At 39.8% G+C, this 21,952-nt stretch overlaps 2 protein-coding genes across 6 annotated transcripts in view; one reads left to right on the plus strand and one right to left on the minus strand.

Annotated features, from left to right (window-relative positions):
- LOC125897622 (cytospin-A-like) overlaps positions 1 to 21,952 on the minus strand; it is a 120,663-nt gene that overhangs the window by 42,852 nt on the left and 55,859 nt on the right. The window contains exons 4-5 of the mRNA XM_049591046.1: positions 10,858 to 10,938; positions 8,742 to 8,851 (exon numbers count right to left, since the gene is read on the minus strand). The gene's annotated coding sequence lies outside the window, so the exon portion shown is untranslated. The remainder of the gene's footprint in view (positions 1 to 8,741; positions 8,852 to 10,857; positions 10,939 to 21,952) is intronic.
- LOC125897621 (disks large-associated protein 2) overlaps positions 1 to 21,952 on the plus strand; it is a 127,892-nt gene that overhangs the window by 23,660 nt on the left and 82,280 nt on the right. The gene's annotated exons all lie outside the window — the stretch shown is intronic.

A 21,952-nucleotide genomic window follows, 5' to 3' on the forward strand; every position in this document is an offset into this window, starting at 1 on the left:
TTTCTGTTGAATGTCAGACTGCTTTGACAAATCACACTGGACTCCAAGAGCCATACTGCTGCTTGTGTGCAGCAACACACAGCTGATGGAAACACATCAGCAGGACGTCAAAAAACCTCGCAAGAAATAAAAGAGGTCAAGTCGCTTATAACTTTTTATTAAATGTAAATAGGGAAATTGTGTCCATAATCTGAACGTTTCTATTTAGGAGAGTAGGGTTTCGGCTTATAAAGGATATGATGAGTTTACAGGCTATTCTCGAGTCATCGATGAATAATCGACATTACAAACAAACACAAAAATCAGCAAGAGATAAAAAGGGGATTTAAATGGATTTGAATACCTGATTAAACTCCACAAGCAGAGAATTAAAAACCTCAACTTCCTGAATGACAATGCACCCTCTCTTTCAGTCCTTGGTCTTCCTGGGTTTCTTTTCTCCTGTGGGTTCCAGGATAAGGACTGTCTGGTCGTGTTGGGAGGGAGGTTTCCTCAAGGTGTGCCCAATCCAGCCCCTTTTCCTGCGTTTGACTTGTGCTTCAAGTGGTTCTTGTTGTGTGGTTTGCCAGAGCTCTTCATTTGTTATTGTATTTGACATTTATATTCCAAAGATGTGTCTTATGCATCTGTTTAGAAAGGCTTGCAGTTTGTTGGTGGTGACTTTTGTGGTTCTCCATGTTTATGCCCCATAAAACAAGATGGACTTGACATACAATTGTGGTGCTGGGTGGATATGCACGAGCCTCTTCTCTACAACCACAGTTTGCCATTAATGGCTGTAGAAATGCCCTAAAACAAGCATTTACATCACTCATTAGACCTGCCAATGAGAAATACAGTAGAGGAATGCAATTTCACTGCCTGTGTTGCATCAGTGAGGTTCTCCGATGGTGCCAGAGCAGCCGTCAATAAGCATGGCTGTGGATCTTTGTAGCATCTGTATCACTAATTCATCACATTTGTGCAAACCATCATCACTGCAAAATCTCAACCATTATGATTATTAAACATCAGAGGGATGATTAACGATTCATTCATAGTGCTCATGTTGAAACTGGTTTTATAAAGTATAAAAAGTATAAAAGTATAAAAAATAAACAACCACTAAGAGGAAGGTGAATGTAAATAAAAATACTGATGAAACTATTTACTTATAAATAATTTAAAATCAACTTTATAAATACACCTTTGACAATATTTTACACTGTGTTGTCTGCAAAAACACAATCAGTTAAATTGGCAAACAACCTAAAAACAATGTTGCCTGCCTCTCAACTTATATTTCAGCATGTCCTTAACGTATCACTTGCAGCTATCTCAGCTAAAACTGTGTCTACGTGCTTCTGACACCTGAACCAAAATACTGCCAGGTAACATAATCAAGGCGGTTATTAATTGGGAAAACAAATTAGTGTGACAAAAATGTCTTTTCTACTGTAAAATTAAATTTCCAGGGTGAGAGACATTCATATAATCAAAAGGCCTCAGGGCATAAGGTGGCGTTCAAGTAAAGAAATGTGAAAACACTGGATATTATCAAAATAAGAAGGATTTCTCCGACACAGAAATTGAGTTTTAAAGGCTACAAATCTCAGCACCTTGCCAAATAACCACTGAGTCACTAGTATCCTATCAGCTCCCATGGATATATTAAGGTCATTTTGTACAATATAGGACAACATATCTTCCTTATTGCCCTTTTAAAAGATGAGTTTATTAAAACGCCAAAGTGGATGCTGTGAATTGTACAGCAAAATCACATGGCCTGATTAATTAATGTAGTGTAGACTATATATGATTTTTAAACAAAAGGTGAATCACTAACAGCGGCTCAGAGGCACATTGTTATACCTAACAATTATCTGCATTACTGGTTTCAGCAGTGCACAAATATAACTGCAGAGCTCCATGTGGGCTCAAACAATACCCACACATACATGTGCACACAGAGACACACTGATGGGCAGCAGAATGGAGACATCTGGTTCCATCGAGAGGCCAAGGGTGGCTAAAGAAGACATCTTGTGCACACGATAAGACACTTGTTTCAGGAAACTGATTAAGAAGTGAGTAAACAGAGCTAATAGTCATTTGGTGGCATGACAAACTGTATTAGTTATTAGCCTGTTTGATGCATTAAATGTATTATTCATACGGTGTGGTTAGAGGCTGCAAGTAGGAGGAGGAGAGTGTATGGCATCCTGTTTGCTTGCACACAATTTTGCTACAGAACGAGTCCCTTAAACACTACGTTGCTGTTTGTTTGTTTTTTTTGAGGATGTTTTTCATATAATTGGATGCTGTTCAGATTTTTGTCTACATTAATGTTGTTTGTGAATGTTGGAGAAAACAGACGAATGTTTTGCACACCTCATTTCTAGGTCAGATTCAAATATGAATATACAAAGCCTGAGATGGTAAAATATGGCAGATTGTGCCTCTAATAACACATGAAAATAATAATAATGTAAATACTACTTCCTGATTCTGGTTTTACTATTACCTTAAATAGTCAGGGTGTGTACCGTCACCATCAAATCATCCACATTTCGCATTTTGGATGATTTGAAAATGTCAATCTAAAGTGCATTTAAGTGCATTTTGACTTCCTAGCCCATCTGTGGGACTCAGTCTGAAGCCTATTTGTTCCTACTGGAGACATTCATCTTTTAAGGGACTGTTTAACCCCAAATCAAAAACATATATTTTTCCTCTCACAGTCTAGATTGTGTTGTTGTGAGTTGCTGAGGATTGGAGATATTGACAGAAGACATCTCTCTAATATAATGGAACTAGTACCCTTTTTCCATTGTCAGTCTTGGCCACACCGTGCCACGCCAAGCCACGCCAAGCCGCACCAGAGATGGACCTTCTCTGGAGTAGGTCCAAAAGCCGGGCCGCCTGCCCTCAAGTGGGTAGCGGTGATGTCTGGCCGACCGCAGCCAACCCCCCATTACTGCCGCCCCCTAAACAAGAGCGTGTGTTGCGAGACTTGACTCACCTCTGTCTGCAGGAGACCGGAGAGAAAGGCGTTTTTAAAAGTCTCTATGTGATCAGCTCTCAGTACTTTTGTAGCTTCTGACCGAAACTCTCTGGTTTGGAGTTTAGTTTCTCCACTGTGTCCTGTTTTTAACTTTAGATATCTACTTAATTTTACCGTTTCATGTTGGCTATCCGCCACATTAGAAGTTGTGTAAAGTTGCTGCTCGAAAACACAAGATTTCCTTATTTTGGTACTTCACAATAAAAGTTTTTAAATAACAAAATAATGGGGGACCTTTACTGTGAAGAATCTATAAGAAAAAAAGGTGTTATTACTGAATTGGAGGAAACTTTGTGAGCAGCTCCACTTCAATAAAGGCAAGTCTAATAATACTGCAGGGAGGAACATGAAAGCAGAAACAGCCACAGTAAGATGTTAGATCAAGAGCTGCAGACAGCTCACATCCAACAGGTAAACTTCTTTTATCTGCCCTGCTGGAAAATGTGGAAAAACACATGCAGCAAAAATAAAAGGGAATTTACGCAGTGGATCAGCCCACTGCTTTTATAACATCATCACTCAAGACAAGCCATCATCTGTTAAAGACACACCTTCAAGAAGGTAGCCCGGTTGTAATGGAAATGCAAATCCCTGCTGTGCTGAGCTGATGGCCCAAACCAAACCAAACCAAGCCAAGCCAAGCCAAGTCACCCCATGCAGAAGGACACCATTAATGTATACATCTCACGTTGCCACAGGCACAAGCCTCATGTCCATGGGTAGATGCACACTTTCTTCTGTGCTGTGATATGGTTGGTGGGTGTAATCCCTTTAAAAATAGATCACAAATTCCCTTAAACAACTGGGCACTATTGTTTTTAGCAATGATTACTCAAAGTGCAGTAAATGGTACTTTTTTTGGGGACTGTTTTCAACTGTGGACTGTTACATGTGTCATTTTCTTTTGAGCATTCAAGGTAGCAGAATTGTGTTCGTGGAATAAGGTTAAAACAAAATACAGCGGCCAAGTTCATGGTGATGAAGCATCAAATCACCAGGGCAACAGTTTGGCCCATTTATGGGTTTTTAGTTGCTTTTGGGCAACAGTGAAGTCTATGGCGCAAAGGAATGAGCCATAATAGAAAAGGACTTCACAGGCAGTACTTGGAATTTGTTACATTACAATACACTTGGTTGCAAAAATGCAGTATCACTGGTCTTATGCTTTAGGGCAGTGAATAAGAGTTTTACAGCCACGTAGTGCAAAAATAGCTGTTATATATCTGGAGAGGGTTGACAGGATGTTGATCTGCACCACTGACTCAACCATAACACTTTCAGTGCTGACACTGCTGGCCCTCAAAACTCACTCCATGGCTTGTACTGTGTTTGGGAATGAAAACCCACTCCACCCAGTTTGGCCAGTATAGTTGCAGTTACTACAGGTCCCCGATAGAGGCCATGAACCATTAAAGTAGTACCGTTTTTGTCACCGCTCTGCAAAAGCATGTGATGAATAACACACAATTTCCCGCGTGCTACTTTGTGAAACACACACACACACACACACATACACACACACACACACACACACACACACACACACACACATACGCACGCAAATTTACTCACACACAGACCACAACCCTCTGCCCTGTTCTCCATCCTCCCCTCTTTACATGTGAAGCACCCTTTGCTCTCGCTCAGCGCTCACTAAGCTCAGCTAAGTGTTGCTTTGAGATTAATACATGGGAGGCCCACTCTGCCAGATGATGTAATAATCGTGGCAGTTTGCTGTTGCCTAGATACAGGGAGACAGTAGAGAAAACACTCAGCCAGGTCTCGCTGTCTCTGTCACTAGGACCCCCAGGACCATTGGAGTCAATCAGAACAAGTGTTTCGAGCTCAGGGCTGTTCACTTTCTGAGCCGGTATGTCCATAACAATCAAATAAAAAAGAAATAATCTTAACTTTTTAAAAATGCTATTCTCTGTAAGCATGTGCCTTTATTAACACATCTAACATCTAAAAGCTCAAACACTTAATAACTCCATACACATTCACCGTCTACTCCGTTAGAAAAATGGGATTTATATCATTTTCTTGAACGCACCCCGGGGTGTTGTTGCCTGAGCTTGTTATGCCACGTCTCTGTACATAGCATTAGTGCTTTGAAGCTGCGAAATCTTCATTAGCAACAAACTCACTAACCCTTCACACGTCTCCTCCTCTGTATTTCTCTCGCTCTCCTTCAGCCCTTCGCGAGCACAGACGTCCCACAGCTAGGAAGGGAACTCCAATATCCTGCTGAGATGCAGGTCACTGTGTTTGTCTCACTGTATGTGTGTGTGTGTGTGTGCGTTATGGAGGGAGGCTGTGACTAAGCCTCTGCTTTTGTAATAGTGTTGCATTAAGTGCATCTCCATTCTGTTTTTAGTCCAAACACAGCCGAATATTCAATGCACTGGTTGCTATAGCAATAAAGTCTCCAGCACTGGAAATTTTTGTGCCTTTAAACTGTAAAAAGTTGGTCTGACAGCCTTGATTTTTAGCATGAAGATGAAATCTGAAATAGGAGATGGACGACAACAGAAACAAGGCTTGTGGTCTAAGGATTGACAAGTATCCCAGCGTGCATTTCACATCAACCAGCACAGTGATAGTGGATGATATCAGAATCAAAACTGATGTAGTTTGTGTTTTACCATGCGATTGCCTGGAAACCACAGGTCCGTTACATTTGCACAATACTATGTAGTGCATACTTTGAAACTTAATGTTTCAAACAACACTGGGGTTAATGTGTGGTTATGTTTAGGCACAAAAACCACCAGGTTATGGTTAGATAAAAAATACCTGGTTTCTTATCCCCAGCAGGAAAATCAGCAATATCTCAGTTAAAGATAAATGCCTTTTGTGGCACTATCACCTTTGAAACGCTGATAGGATACTTATGAAATTTCACAATTGTGCCATATTCATGGTTTGCCAACACATACCATGCCAACATTTTCTTTTGGTGACTGGACTGGTTTCACAGCTGTGTGTTACTGTGTCATCAAACTGTAATTTTGAGGATTTCTTTAGGCAGGAAATTAACCGTTCAGATTTGGAATATGTGGTTTAATTACAAAAATAATTGTACTTCAAAATAAGCTATGATACTTTCAAAAATGTGAGAACCTGCTAGTCAGACTGGACGAGCAAGACAAGGCGTCTGCGTCAACGATCATTCTGGTGGTAATGACTGGCTGGTATCAGGGTTGAACATCTAATATTTGGTTTAGCTTAGGGTTTGTTTTTTATTGTGTAGTCTTACAATAGCACTGCCTCTGTGTATTTTTGGCACCCAATATGTACGCAGTGTTGGGAAGGTTACTTCTGAAATGTGATAGGTCACAGATTTCTGCATAATGACTTTTTAAATGTGATTTACTGCAGTTTCGTTAATGTAGCTGTTTCCTCAAGTTTGACATTGAGCATTTCAATGTTAACAGCATTTTTAACACCAGTAAACAAGCCTTACATTGTACAGTAATGTTTGAGCCCTTTTCTAATTTCAGAAGTAAAATACTGTTGAGTTCCCAGCACTGACATATGTTCTTGTCCAACAACATGGCCACCCGCCTTGGCATGGTCGGTTGATCGCAGTCAGCCAATGGCAAACTCCAGCTGTTTAGAGCAGTGGTTACCAAATGGTGGGTCGTGGTCCAAAAGTGGTTCGTGGGTCCATTCTGAGTGGACGTAAGCGACTTGTGATTGTGGAAGGATTGTGAAGTTTGAGCTTTTATTTTGAAGTGCAGTTTCCTGCTGTAGAGTGAGTGACTAACAGACAGCCACTTGACAGAAAGAACAAACTAGCTCGATGACATGGCCAAACGCAAGTATGACGCTGAATATATTAAAGTGTGTGGACCTTGAACTAATGACTAAGGACAAATCTGGATCCTGTGACTGGGATCAGTTGGGAACCACTGGTTGAGAGCAATACACATTGATTGGATTGTCAGACAACAGGCAGTTTAAATTGAAACAAGAGAACCAATTAAATACAACGCTCACTTTAGCCCCTACTAAATCCTTTCTAGACGTAGACACAGCTCCTTGTGACCCATCCTACCCATGATGGTGTTGCACTCAAATTTGCATTCCTGCATGATGAACAAACGCAAAGCAAAAATAATGAATGTTTCGTTCTACATATAGGCTTTTTAACCAAAAAGAATAAATTTGAATATAACCTTTTTAATCACAACAATTTTGATAGTATCTGTATTTTAATTATACTTTTTTTTAAATTAACTCTTTTAAACTCTTTTTGAACTTAAAACTTTTAAATTTAACTATGTAACTCAGAACTTGACATCTTTAAATAAAAATGAATTAATGTTTAAAAAAGAAGTTTATCTGATGACCACATCTCACAGTCGATCTTTCACTTAAGATTATTGTGTTACACTGTATACCACAAAAATTAGTCAATTCATCGACAATCATTTGGCAACATTTGTTGTGCCATTAACAAATCCTCACACCAGAGAACGTTTCTCCCTTTGGGTTTTGGACTTTGTTTGGACAAAACAAGGCATTTGAGGACCTCACTTAGGACTGTGTGATGGACAAGTTCCACTGTGTTCAGATGTCTTAGAGACCAAACAATTAATCAAAATATCAAGAAAATTATTGGGAGGTGAATTGATAATGAAAATAATAGTTACAGCCCTACTGTAGTTAAGTTCAACTTGCCAAGTTTTTAACTACTAAGGACTCGACTTAAACATGTCATACTCTGTATTGTGAAAGGCCTTGACTCTTGGACACCTTCAGCCTCACCCTAACTTAGGGGAAACACCTCTGCAGAAAAAAAAAGTCTTTTACAAAAAAACTTAAACCAGCAAATATCTGAATTCCCACAAGCCTGTTCTGACAAAGGACAGCCATCTTCTCTGCTGGGTGAGTAATGATAGGCCATCATCTCACCACCATCTGCTGCTCTGGTGCCAGTGCTCTGCAAGAGACTGGCTGTGACCTTGGGGGGAGGCCGGGCTGGCTAGGCCTGTCTGCATGACATGGACTCTTGCTGCCAGCTGTCCATTAGTTCTGGTGAGACACTGTGATGAGTCAGTGATGCCTTGCCTGTGTTGCATCTACTGTAGATCTGGCTGCTTGATTGGCTATCATGGTGCATTTTCATTGCTAAAAAAGCACTTCAAGTGGTTTCTGCCTCATTAGGCCGTGTGCAGCACAGAGAACAAGTGATGGAGCACATTAGCTGTGTTGAAAAGGCATGGCAGATGACTCGGTCCGCCCAGTCTCTAGCAGATATTCAAAATTTAGCCATTTCCAATGTGACAGAAGTAAAGTCTGACGTTTTTGACACTGTCATGCTAGGAGGAGCTGTGCTGATTTTCAAACTAAAAGTAGAGCCTGTCACACATTCATTTTTCATTTTCCTCACACACCAAGGCCAAAAATCTTCATCACAAACTGCCACCATAGTTGAACAAGTGACACCACAGATGGGTAGCATGAGAGGCTCCGCGTCTCATTGCTACATTTTAAAATCATGAACCTACCCTTCTACTGCCAGCACGGCTCTTAAAATGCCACATAACATTGCGCCGACTGATTGATTCATGTCACATTATATTCACACAGGTTTAGCTGAATGGTCACACTCTGCCTCGACACACTGGAGGCATAAATCGAGTCTTGAATGTTATTCAAAGGTGGACAGTTTAGAGGGATATTAACTTACCTAGCTCCCTCGATTAGACCGGTGGGAATTGTGAGCACCGGCAGAACATTACTCCTCCCGGACCGGTCTCTGCAGAAGCCTCTCCCTCCAACCCTGCTCCCATCTTCTTCCTGTGCTTGGCACAAACAATAAAGTCAAGTCATTTACACAAAAGAGGTGAGTAAGGTAGCTAATTACAGCAGAGATGCGACGGAAACAACCACTGAAAAGGTAATATATCACCAAGAATAATAAAACTGCTCTGACAGTCGCTTCTGCTTGAATTATTAGCCCTTGTTGTGTTGCAATGGTGGTCAGTTAGTCATGGGTGAGCAGTTAAAAGGCCAGTATAGGCAGGGGTATAGGGCTCGGATTTTGTATTAGCTTCCCCCTCAAATGATAGACGTGGTGTCCTGAGATAGCTGAATGTCATTGTAAATGATGGTATTTGCTTCTGATTAATATTATACATGTGTGGTTGTGTATTCTTGTATAAATGAATGAGTGTAGAGGCCTATGGTTGTGTGTACAGTCTTTGTATATGTGTGACTACAGCTGTTTTTCGACCAAACAGTTCTGGGGACTCCTTGAGAGAAACTGCCCACTGAGGAGCTCCCCCGAGAACTACAGACCACCAAGGGCTTTTCCTCTGCTTGCATTCGTGGTATAGCACTATCACTTTATTCTGAAATAACAAATTTTTAAAAATGGTGGTTGCTGGTGCTGCGTTGGCTATGTGTTCGATCACACAAAGTTTATCTTGTGCTGAGAGAGTACAGACTATGAAATGGGAGCTAAGAAATTCCCTAAAATGCTGCTTCAAGAACTACGATGGCTTGTAGTTCTTGCGGAGCGGACACAGTAAAAAAGGTTCTTAAAACCATGACAAAATTCCTCTGGTCCAACACCACCTTTGAGCGTGTGACTGTGTGTATGTTTTGATTTATTTACTGCCTGGGGTATAAGTCTCACGTTGCACAGTGCCTAGAGGCACATTTTATACCGTAGAAGCAGAAACACTTGAGGTCTTTTTTAGGCAGTCTCACACATTGCTGTATTGATACTTCAGGCCCACACAAACAGTTACATGTCATCCCTTTCCACTTCTCGCCTCCCTTTTTCTCCTCATTGTGCTGTCTAATATAGCAGAAACACCTTAAAAACAATCGGTGTCGCCTCTGTAAACAGCTGCAGTACATCAGCGGTGTTTTGATAGTGCTGCGTGTAATCCCAGTGTCCATCGCTGCTGTCTGCGAGCTTCCACTGTGTCTATTTTTCCCTTCTCGGGGGGGCAAGGAGGGCTGCTCGGCTGACAGCCGAGGTCATCGCACTTGTTTTTATCTTGGCTGGAGCTGTGACAGGCTTGTACTTTCAAAATCCTGAAGACGAGGCCTGGAAGAGTAACTTACAGCAAGAGCAAAAAGACACATGCACACGCACACACCGCTGGGCTGTCCTTTGATGTACCGGCAATCAAATCCCAAAGTTTAAATCCAAAGGAGATGCTGTTTGATGTTTGGGAAAAATATGTAATGCTTAGTTCCTCTGACAAATCCTAATTCCAGGATGGAGAGCACGCATGAAATGTTGATGTCCAAAGTTAAAGGCAGTTGTAAGAATAAGTGAAGATATGCTGTACAGTGAGGTGTGTTTGATCATAAACGCCTGTGTCACCCTTTACGGCGCATTTAGCATGTTCTTATGGCTCATTAATGTGCCAGACAGCTCAGTGAACACCGCAGCAGCATGTGGTTTAATTACCAGGAGGAACAGGATAATCTGTCAAGATGACTGATCTGGACATGTGTGTCCTCTTGCTGGATATATTTGGTATTTGCAGGCTGTATAATTTACAGATAGTGCATTGCTCTAATGTGCTTTGAGTTGTATTTATCTCTTTAACTCTTCTCTTAATTTATGGGTGCTTCATTCTCCTCTTAGGATAAGTGTAAAGTTGTAAGTGAGCCCTACCTTGCAAACTGTCTCCCACTGACATATCTGCTGTTGCCTGGCAACCACTAAGCATTTTTGTGAAGGATACCCTTATACCCCGTATTCGAAAAAAGGCACGGTGAAGGCTAAGTTCCTTGAACTCCTACTGTGGGTGTTTGAATACTGAATATATTATGATTCTCACCAAACACCAGGAGGAGTATTGCGGTCCTGTTCTCGAGCCAACTTCCCTGCACCGATGTTTCCAAACTTTTCCTCTCACTGGCTGCAGAGAAAGCACAAGTACAGCATGACATTACACAGTGTTAGAGTTGTAGATAAACTTTCTGTGTGAGATCAATAGGCTGCGATGCCTTGAGGGTGCTTTGAGAATGGAGCGTATAGTTAAATGGAATCAAATGGATGCTGTGTAACTGAAAGGTCAGCTGCTGTCTTGGCTTACAGTGTTGTTTTTTTAAAGAGCCTGATGGAATCGCTGCGGGTTAAAACACAGGATTCATGTTTTATCTCCAAAGATACTTTTCTTTTTCTTTTCTCTGCGTAGTTTTTACATCCAGACACTTCATCTGTGACCAAATAAATGATGTGATAACTCCTTAAAATTACTTAAAAATTACATTTAATTACATAAATTACAAAGCAAGAGTTTACTTTCAATACACATGCCAGAATAAACATTGGCATTGTACATTTCTGCAAACCACGATCATGCTACATTTCTAAATCTTATATATGGTGGATATGTTGAAACTTTAAGTCTTAATGCTTCAATTTTCAATTTTATGTTGAAACAATGATGTGAGTAATGTGTGGTTAGATTTAGGCAAAAAAAAACCCCACTTGGTTAAGGTTAGGACAACGCCATGTTTTGGCTTAACATACCCGGTTGGCTGTAAATGTACTGAACTTTAATTGAAAAATGCCTGTTTTTGTTGCACGCGATTGGTCGTCTAAATGATTATACGTCTGCCCCCTCGCTAGTCAGCACCAGAAATATTAGTCGGTTAAAGTAATTTGTGTTTTATTCACGTACAATGCCGCTTAACTGTTATGTAGCTGCCCACCACTAGTGGGTGCTACAGAGCCGTCAGACAGCAGTCCCCCTCCCCACGTTAATGTTTGAGTAGACTGGAGTTTTAAAACAGCAAGGTGGGAAGTGTTGTTGTCAGATAATGTGCAGGGTTTACATTCATATTGCACAGCGCGAAATTTCAGCTGAAATTTATTTATAATTTAGATGTTTTATTAACGTTAAAGTGAATTGCTATCATTTTTGTCGGATAATCTGCGGGTTCAATGTGCCCCACAATTCAGAGGCAATTTATTTATTTTAGATGTGATTTTAGTGGTTAGCTTTTGACTGAGTTGTCGTCATGTTAGCATTCATACCGCACGGCACAAAGTGTCTCGTACTTCAGTGGCATAAAGATTGTGATGGGGGGGTGGGGGGGTATTTCAAATACTTAACAATAAATTGTGCTAAATTTTGGCTGTTTTCTGAGTGTTTTCCCTTTTTCAGACTAGTCGACTAGTCTTAATTAAAATTTTTGTTTCATCGACAGGGAAATTAGCTGCCAGGAACATCCCTGACAAAAACAACTATAAATATTCCAAACTCTTGTTTAAAAAAAACAACAACACTTTTGTCGCTACAAACACAGCTGGATTTGTTGCAAACACCTGGTTTTGTTGGTCTTAAACAGTCGTCTGGTGCTGCCTGCTGCTTGGCAGCTGTCTCACCTGAAAAACTTACCTGTATGTGTGTGTGTGTGTGTGTGTGTGTGTGTGTAAATATACCTGTAATCTGCTACCCTTTTATTCTGGTGAATTGGCTGTTTCTTTAGTATGTAGCCTGTCTGATACTGTATTGTTGAAGCTGATAATGACATTAATATTTAAAAGTTTAAAAAAAATGTATTGGCTGATCTTATTTTATTTTTTCACAAATGACATTTTACGCAACAAAAAAGTTGTGACTGAGCAATGTAGAGACATTTTAAAGTTCAAAAATAAACTTGTCAGACCTCTTTTAACTGTACAGAAACACTGTTTCTGAATTAATTCAGATATATTTTTGATATTTCTGTAGTGCAGTTTCTTCTTATTGATCTTCTGACATAGACGCTGATATTGATATAGCATCTGCAACAAGTTTATAACAGCTGATATATTGCTGGGCTCTTCTTTAGGGATGAAGTTGAGGTCCATCTTTCAGGACATTTCATGGATTGTTACATAACACACTAGAGATGACACATTATACAGCATATTACATGGAAGATTATACTAGCAATGATATTGTATTTTTAAAAATGGGGTAAAACAATTCACACATTATTCTTCTAATAAACAAAGTAGCATACAGAGTCCTCTATATTCATTTAGCCTTTAATTATGTGGGGAAAATGTAATTTAGAACTTGTATACAGAGTTGTATATAGGGCCCATTGACTGTCTTTAAAAACAATTTTATGTAATCAAAGTGAGAACACCTACAGCATCCTCGCTGTGGATAACATATGGCTGCCATATTGATAACTTCATTATTTGTCTTGAGGAAAATTTGCAAGAAGTCGCCGTCACAGCCAAATGACATGGTAATGGATTCAGAACAGCAGCTGATCTGCCTGTAACTGTAATTATCTCCACATCCTGCTTTTACTTTCATTAGCAGCCTGTCTCCGTAGCGCGCTAACTGTGAGACGGCCAAATGAGAACAAATTAATAAGACTCTGGAACTGTCCCAACACTCTTGGATAGAAATGTCCAGCTTATTGAGGAAAAACACAACAATTGATACAGTGGAATAAACAGTGCGACTGTGTCGTGTGGAGAACACTGAAAGACAACATATGGGGAACCTTTAATCTGAGGGGTTTTGTATCTAACGTCAGCTAATGTTGCTGGTTTAATTGAGTTTGTGTCCTGACTTAGGAGTATGAAGAAATGTTTGTGAATCATTGTCAGGGTGTTGATACATTGTGTGCAACATCCCACTTGGTTAGCATCTCAATTGAAAGGGCATAAAGGAAAACAAACTTGGATTAAATTGAAGGAGGTGGTTTCATTTTTGCAGTGTGTGAATTTTTCATTTTTCCAGCAGCTCATTACATATCGTTTCCTGTCAGAGTCACCATTTTTTGTTTATCAAATGATGAATGAGTGCGTTTGCATGGACAGTTTAATTCCCTTTTCGGAATCAAAGTTCATTCCAATTCAAAATGATCTTGTAAACACCTAATTCGGAATGAAAATGGCCAATGCGATCGAAAATTCATTCGGGGCTGGAATATTCCGTCTCTAAATCTGAATGAAAGAATTTCTCGCACTTGTACACACTCATTCCTCTTTAAGTTCATTCCGATCTTTCTGCGCATGCTCGTTTCCTTGCCCTTCTGGCGCAATGACGAATAGCGCGCGCAACAAGATGGCAGCTTCAGTCTTTTATCTCCCTTCTTCAACCTTCTATCTCACTTCTCCTCCTCAACAGACGAAGCATTAGCAGAACAAGGTTGTTGTCCTACTGTTGCTTCAAGAATATAAGCAAAACAAGCCCAAAAAAGGCACTAAGAACGGCGTCGTCAAGCATCTTGTTATCCGGAACGAGGACTACAGTGTTTTCTTCCGGTAAAGGTAAACATGTAAGATCCGCCCCGCCCCCTATCCAATCAGAAACCTTCCCTGCCCCAGACCTTGCGCAGACCCGAATAAAGGCGATTCAAAGGCAATTAAACTGATCTCCCGTGTAAACCCTCATTCAGAATGAATATTTAGACTTTAATTCTGAATGATTTCATTCAGATTTATTTCATTCAGAATGAGAAGCCATCATGTAACTGTACCCAATTATGGAGGAATAGTTGACACAGTTTTGGACCTTGGTTGGCCACTACAGATAACTAATTTGTCTTGATAATGAAACCATAGATGCTTGTCTGTGTTTGGTTAAAAACTCCAAGAAACCAAAAAGAACCTAGCATGCTTGTTCGTCATTGTCTGGACTTTTTTCTTACTGCTCTATCTTGCTATGTTTAGCTTCCTGTGAGGATGATTTGCATACTGCAGGTACTGTATCAGTCATTTTTCAGCCATCTTGTTCCTCTCTACATTCTGTTTTATCTCCAGAGTTCTTTATCACGAATGCATTAAGGCAAATCCACTCATCTCTAGAGCCGAAGTGTGTTCTTGTAGGCTATGTGTGTGTGTGTGTGTGTGTGTGTGTGTGTGTGTGTAAATGACAGAGTGACGGGATAAGTGGGGAGGACACAAGAGAAATCACTGAGTGATACTTGTCAGTAAATGAGTGAGTGCATACGCAGTCTTAAAGGCAGACGAGGGCTGCGTCGCCTTATTATTTATGCACATGGTGTCCAGCATCCTTGAGTAATTCTGATAAATCACTTTCCCTGCGGTAAAATCAATATGTGTGGCACACACAACACTTCAGCCAAAAACAAACCCAGATAATGCCCCAGATATGGAAGCCGTGTTTTCCCTCTCAAAGCCTGATGTGCACAGTATCAATAATGCATAACAGGTTACAGGTTGTTTGTTTATTTCTGTAATTAAGTTGGTTTTAACCGCATGATATGGCGTCGATTAATCTTTAAACACAGTGTGAGACTTAGGTCAGCATGTGAGACAGTGGGGAAGAGGTGAAATCAGGGCTTTTCAAATGATTTTTAGTTGTAATTGAACAAAAAAATACAGTGGCACCTGCACCCTGTCAAGATTTTAATGTCAAAAGATCAGCCTGCAGCATAAATCAAAAGTGAGACAGCATCAGGACGGATGAGCTGAAGAACGAGCGGTGAGACTTGGCAGTGTTCTACTGCATCTCTATTCTGTCTTTGGCAGTCTTTGGTTCTTTTTTTAACATTTATAATTACACAGCTGCTGGCATGACCTTTATGCGGACAGGGTACATTCTGCCTCATTCCAGTGATCCATTTCATTGGTAAAAATAGTTCCAATAAAAACTGTAAATTATCCTCAGGAGCATTGCTTCAGGACCATCACATTATGTTTTTGATGCTTTGATCGTTGCAAATGACATTCTGGCAATAAGCAGACCTCTAAATCCATGAATCAAAAAAATGATATCAGCTGCCCTTGATGACATATCTGTGGCGCTTTATATTTGGAGTGCTTTTTATCAAAGCCTCTCAAACGTAACCTTGCTGGACAACAGCATCGATTCCTCTTATGGCGCCTGTACACTCGGCAATAGCATCAATCTTCATTGCATGTCACACAAGATGGGGCGCTAGATGGATCTAATAAAGTCTGTGTGAGACTGTATGATATCAATTTTGAAGCGTGAGAAATGCAGTGATTGGCTGATGAATTATGGACAAAGAGAAAAGACAATAGCCGATGTGAGCGGAGACAGATCATGGGCCTGCTCTCGTGTTTTAAAAATGGAGCAAAACAATGAAAGATTTAGCCATGGCGCTGAGGATGTGGTCATAGCCAGGGAAAAGAGGGCGACATGGAATGGCAATTCTGAGTTTGAAGTCAAGACTTTTTTTGGCCTGGTGGATGGGCAGAAGGTAGTACAAGAGTTCGGTGCAGTGCTCACTCCGCATAAAACACACCTGGGCTAACATGTATAATTTCCAGCACAATTCAAAGAGAGCAGTGAGGGAAGAAACAGCATCACTGAACTCTTTTAAGTGAATATTCTCTGGCCGAGCTCAGCTAAAAACACAAAAACACTGATCTGTCAGCGTGTTAGCATGTTGTTCACTACAGAGCCTGTTTCTGACTGGTAGCCTACTGACAACACCATCTTCACTTCACCTGTTTAACTGATTTAAGCAGCCTTTCCTGCTGTTATTACAGACATGTAAACTAGCTACAAACACTTGCCTTGTCCATGGACTCACAGTGGTGCACTGCTGCAGAATGATGGCTTTTTAAAAAACAAAATTAACCCACTGGGTTGTACAATAGTAACAGTCACATTGAGGGATTCTGGGCTTAAATTTCTGACACTGAATTCTGTCTGCTGGCGGTGAACTTGTCTCGCAGTCGATCTAGACACACTATTGTTGACTGAATTGTGATCTTTTGTCTGTTACAGCCCAAAATTGCACAGTGCCAAGAGGCTTCACTACAAAGTTGTCAAGACTCTGAGGTGTAGAGGACTGAATTTATAGACAGGGTGCTTATTTGTGTGCAAAATGTCAGCTGCTACACCCTGTGTGTGCTGAGATTTTTGCGTTTTGATTGATGGAAATTATGCACGTTTACATGCTGATTAAAAAATCTTACCCTACTGTAGCTCCTCTATGCTTTAAGATAATTTTAAGGAGTTTATATTACTACTGCTCATGCATTCAAGTGTGAGTGAGATGAAAGAAATACTTCATTTATGCAAAAATTTGCTTTAATTTAAAATATCCTAAATGATCAAGTGCCTTCTTTTATAGTGCAGAATATCAGGGAGCAAGAGAGGACAGTCTAACATTACAGCTACATGTCACACACACACAGCAGTCTGCTAATAAAATACTGTTCCCCAGCTGTGTTTCTCCTCAAGGATCTGCTCTTGTTGACTCCATCGCACCACAGTGGCGAAACTGTTATCCAGGGGATTCCCCAATATCTCAGCATCACACTGCGAGGGTTTAGCTGCAGCATCACATTGTCATCCCTCATAATGCAACATGAGGAGGTGTTTCAAACCCTCCGCCCCCTTCACAACTCACTACACCCCCCTCCCACGCGCTAACAAAAGATTTTTTTCTTCTTCTTCTCCAGTCTCTTGCGACACAGCCTTGAGAAGTCGACACGGACAAAGAAAAAGGAAAGCTGTGATCAAACGAACTGAGAGCGAAACCCCCTCTAAGAGCTTTTCTTTGCATTTGTCACATCTGTGGCGTTCCTGTTGCTTTTATTTTTGACACAACTGGGAATAGTTTCATGACAAATAGACAATGCTAATAAATAATCTACAAGCTGCCTTTGTACGCTTACTGAAAAGAGATTGGAAAGGGAAAAAAAAATCAATAATGGATGATGTGCTACCTCCAGATTTCTTTTCTTTGGCACCATGTTGGAGGTATCTCATGACATATGGTTATGGGAAAACACACACAAATTGAGTTAAAAAAAAAACAAAAACAAAGAAAAGGAATTCACATTTTGGTCCACAGTAAGGCTTTCATAAGAATACATGACACAGCTGAGCGGAAAGACTATATACCCTTTTGATTAATTAGAAGTAACTGAGCCTAATCAGCAGAGGAGCTCAAGGCTTCCTTCCTGGCTCTAGGGTCTCTGGGAAATTGAGTGAAAACCACCACCATAAAGGAAAGCAAGCAAAATCCTTCACATCTTGGCAGATATCAACACTCTGGAGGCCTGCAGCAGCTCAGTAGCTTTATACAGGGTAATCTTTTTTTTTTAAAAACTGAGACCTGAGAGATTTGTGACATACATTAAATAGATTATTTGCAGCTTGTACATCTAATTTGTGAATCACCATCTTCGTAATAGCAGTCATAATTTTTCTTTGGCATGCATTTTGTTTCTCCTCTTCTTCATTTGTATGTTTGCCATATAAAATGGAGGCAGTAGTGTATTCTATTGCTGAGTGCACTTTTAAGTACAGGCTTTAATTTATGGTTTGATTAACCAAAAAGGGACAGCTAGTGTAACTGTGACCTCTCCAGGGCATTTCGGGATTTTTCTTAATTTCACTATCTGATGCGAATGCCTTTGAGGGCTGCAACTAACAATTATTTTCATTACTGATTAATCCGCTGATTATTTTTCTACTTCATTCATTCATCAGTTTTCCAGAGCCTTGGGTGACAGTGATATTATTTATTTTATCTGACCAACAGTCCACATCTCAAAGATATTAATCATGGATGGATTTCTAAACAGGTCTATGGGACACAGGCCCAAGGGCTCTATGTGTCAGAGCCCCCCCTGGCCTTCCCCTGCAATATGTCACTCAAATTAACACATACCAACCAGGAAGAGACACAAAAAGAAGACAAAGAGATGAAAGGGAAATGCCAAGAGACACAAATTTACTACAAAAGGGGAACGACAACCACAAAGTCACACAAAATGACCAAGATGAAACACAAAACACCCAAAAATGACACAAAATGACTTCATAGACACCAAATGACTACTAAAAGACACAAAACAACCACAAGAAGGCACAAAATGACTACAGAGAGATAGAAAACAAACAAAAAAGACACAAAATGACTTCAGACATTATGACCTAGAAGAGACACAAAACGACTACAGCAAGACACAAAACAACCAAAAGAAAACAAAAATGACTACGAAGAGACATAAAGCAACCAAAAAAGACAAAATGACTTTAACCCGAGACATTATCACCTAGAAGAGACACAAAATAACTACAAAGACACATAGAACAATCAAAAAGACACAAAATGACTATGAAGAGATACAAAACGACCGAAAGACCCAAAATGACTTTAAAAAGAGACATTATGACCTAGAGGAGACACAAAATGACAACAAAGACACAAAGAACAACCAAAAAGACACAAAATGACTTTAACCCGAGACATGATCACCTAGAGGAGACACGAAATGACTTTAAAAAGAGACATTATGACCTAGAGGAGACACAAAATGACTACAAAGACACATAGAACAACCAAAAAGACACAAAATGACTTCACACAGAGACATTATGACCTAAAAGAGACAAAACGATTACAAGGAAACACAAAATGACTATGGAGACAAAAGATGACTTCAAAAAAGACATCATCACTTAGAAGAGACACAAAATGAACAACCGCAAGACAACACAAAATGACTACAAAGAGAGACAGAAGACCAAAAAAAGAACAACAGACAAAATTACCACAAAAAGATGCAAAATAGCACAAAAAATAAATAAATAAATAAATAAAATAATAATAATAATAAAAAAAACACCCTAAAATTTTGCATATCTTTGCCGATTATCTCATAATCCGCCCATGTTTACTACCATACACAAAGACAAGCAGCAGATCCACACACTTAAGAAGCTGGAACCAGTCTTAAACAAGATTTCTGTCAAACGACTAATTGATTAATCAGCTAATTATATTTGTTTAAACAGAAGTTGAGGGATATTTCATCAGTTGCATTAAAACTATTTCCAAGCCAAAAGAGCTTCAAACAATCATTTAAGATCTTTCTCCCTTGTGTCATGCGTCTGGCATATGAAATACACCTTTATTAAAATCTGTATGATACAGCACTCTAGTATGGGCCATTTACCATAGTGCTTTATATGCAGGTGATTGACGTTAACATGCACTGTGTAATTGTCTAATGCAATGAGCCTCACAAGGGACCTCTCAGAGTTGTTAACAGCTGTCTGCTCCTTCAAGTGGAATGGACAACGCGGAAGATTTAAAGGCACCTCGCTGACAGTAATACAGGTGTTGCTGTAGTCAAAGAGGAAAAAAAGTCTGGAGGGGATTTCCAGTGTGTCAGTATTTTTTTTTCCCTAGCGCTGTCAGGTTGAGACTTCAGCTATAAAAAACTTTCTCTTATATAACCAGAAAGATTGGCACTGTGGTGTGTAACTTGTACTGTAGTCATAATGAAAGTTCTTCTAAACCCTCATTAACCCTCATTAATTACTAAATAGGGTGTAATTAATCTGCAGTGAAATTTTCTAGGAATAATGTCAAGTCTGAGAAGACAAGGGGCTGAACAGGAGCACTTTCTTTCTCCATTCAGGTTTGGACTTTTATGTTTAGGCTGGTCTCACACGGACATATAGATTGGTTTGTCAGCTTGTTTTACAACTGTTAATTACTGACTACTATAACACAAGACTGACTTAAAACTCCTTTTTAAAGTAACAAATACATTTGAAAAGTAGAGTAGGAACCTTAAGTAGTATGAGCGAGGATAGCTGCCATGGCTGAACTGGAAAAGAAAACAAACTTATGTCACAATACTGTTCAATTAATGTGGCACCCAAGTGTGCTCTGGGTTGTAGCCCGTATTCGTATTTATATCCCAGGTAAATTCAATCAATGTATGAGCTCTGCCTCATACAGATAATATACTGTATATTTATACCTCAGCCTGTCTTAAGATGACACTGCCAATCAATAATGAGATTCTCTACTGGCAGGCTGTGCGCAGTGATGCTAACTACTGCAGACACTGACAGTAGCAAAAATATCCGGCTTGCTGGGCTCACAGTATAATGAAATGTTACATTAAGGTCAATAAAGACGTGTAATTTAAGTAAACAAAAACCTGGAGAAGTATTTGGCTGTTTGACTGCAGTAAATGTAAAACAATAAATTAACAAATCCATAAATGGATGTGTGAATAATTTAACAGATTAAATAAATGAATAGACAGCACAGAACAGTGAATTTCTTGCTGCTTGGCACAGTTTGCATCAACAGCTCTGAAACTGTTGTTGTTTCTTGGATACTGAGAGATGAAAGTGTAGCAAATATGATCCTGCTGGGTATTTACTGCCTGAGATTTAGGATGTAGTGAACCATAACTATAAAAAACTTTAATTACTGCCTCACAGTTGCATGCCTCTGTGCACCAGTCAAGTTTCTCTTACAGTTTACATCCATATCTGTGAAAATGTGCATGCTTCACACACATCTTCCCCCTAGCAGCAAAAATGATCTACACAGTCAGCACAGTTTCAAGGTGAGCACTCAAGATTAGTGTCAACGTTCAGTATCTGACCAAATGTCTCACCTTCTATTTCTGAGATATGACGTTGAGTAATGTCCAGAAAATATTATGATGTCACAGTGAAGATGCCCTTCGACCTTTTGGATATCATTATAGACATTTGTGTGAAGTTTTGTGATAATTAACGCAAAATTCTTGAGTTATGGTCAAAAATGTGTTTTGCGAGGTCACAGTGGCCTTGACCTTTGACCGTTAACCACCAAATTCTTACTAGTTTATTCTTCAATCCAAGTGAATGTTCATGCCAAATTTGAAGAAATACCCTCAAGGCATTCGTGAGATATTACGTTCACAAGATTGACACAGACCAGGTGACAGGTGACTCGACCTCTAACCACCAAAATCGAATCAGTTCTTCATTGAGTCCAAGTGAACGTTTGTGCCAAAATTGAATAAATTCCCTCGAGGTATTCTTGAGATATCGCCTTCACAAGAATGAGACCGATGAGGTCAAGATGACCTTGACCTTTGACCACCAAAACTAATCAGTTCTTCGTTGAATCCAAGTATTTGTTTGTGTCAAATTTAAAGGCAATCCATAA

Source organism: Epinephelus fuscoguttatus, linkage group LG11, assembly GCF_011397635.1.
Source record: "Epinephelus fuscoguttatus linkage group LG11, E.fuscoguttatus.final_Chr_v1".
NCBI classification, from domain to species: Eukaryota; Metazoa; Chordata; class Actinopteri; order Perciformes; family Serranidae; genus Epinephelus; species Epinephelus fuscoguttatus.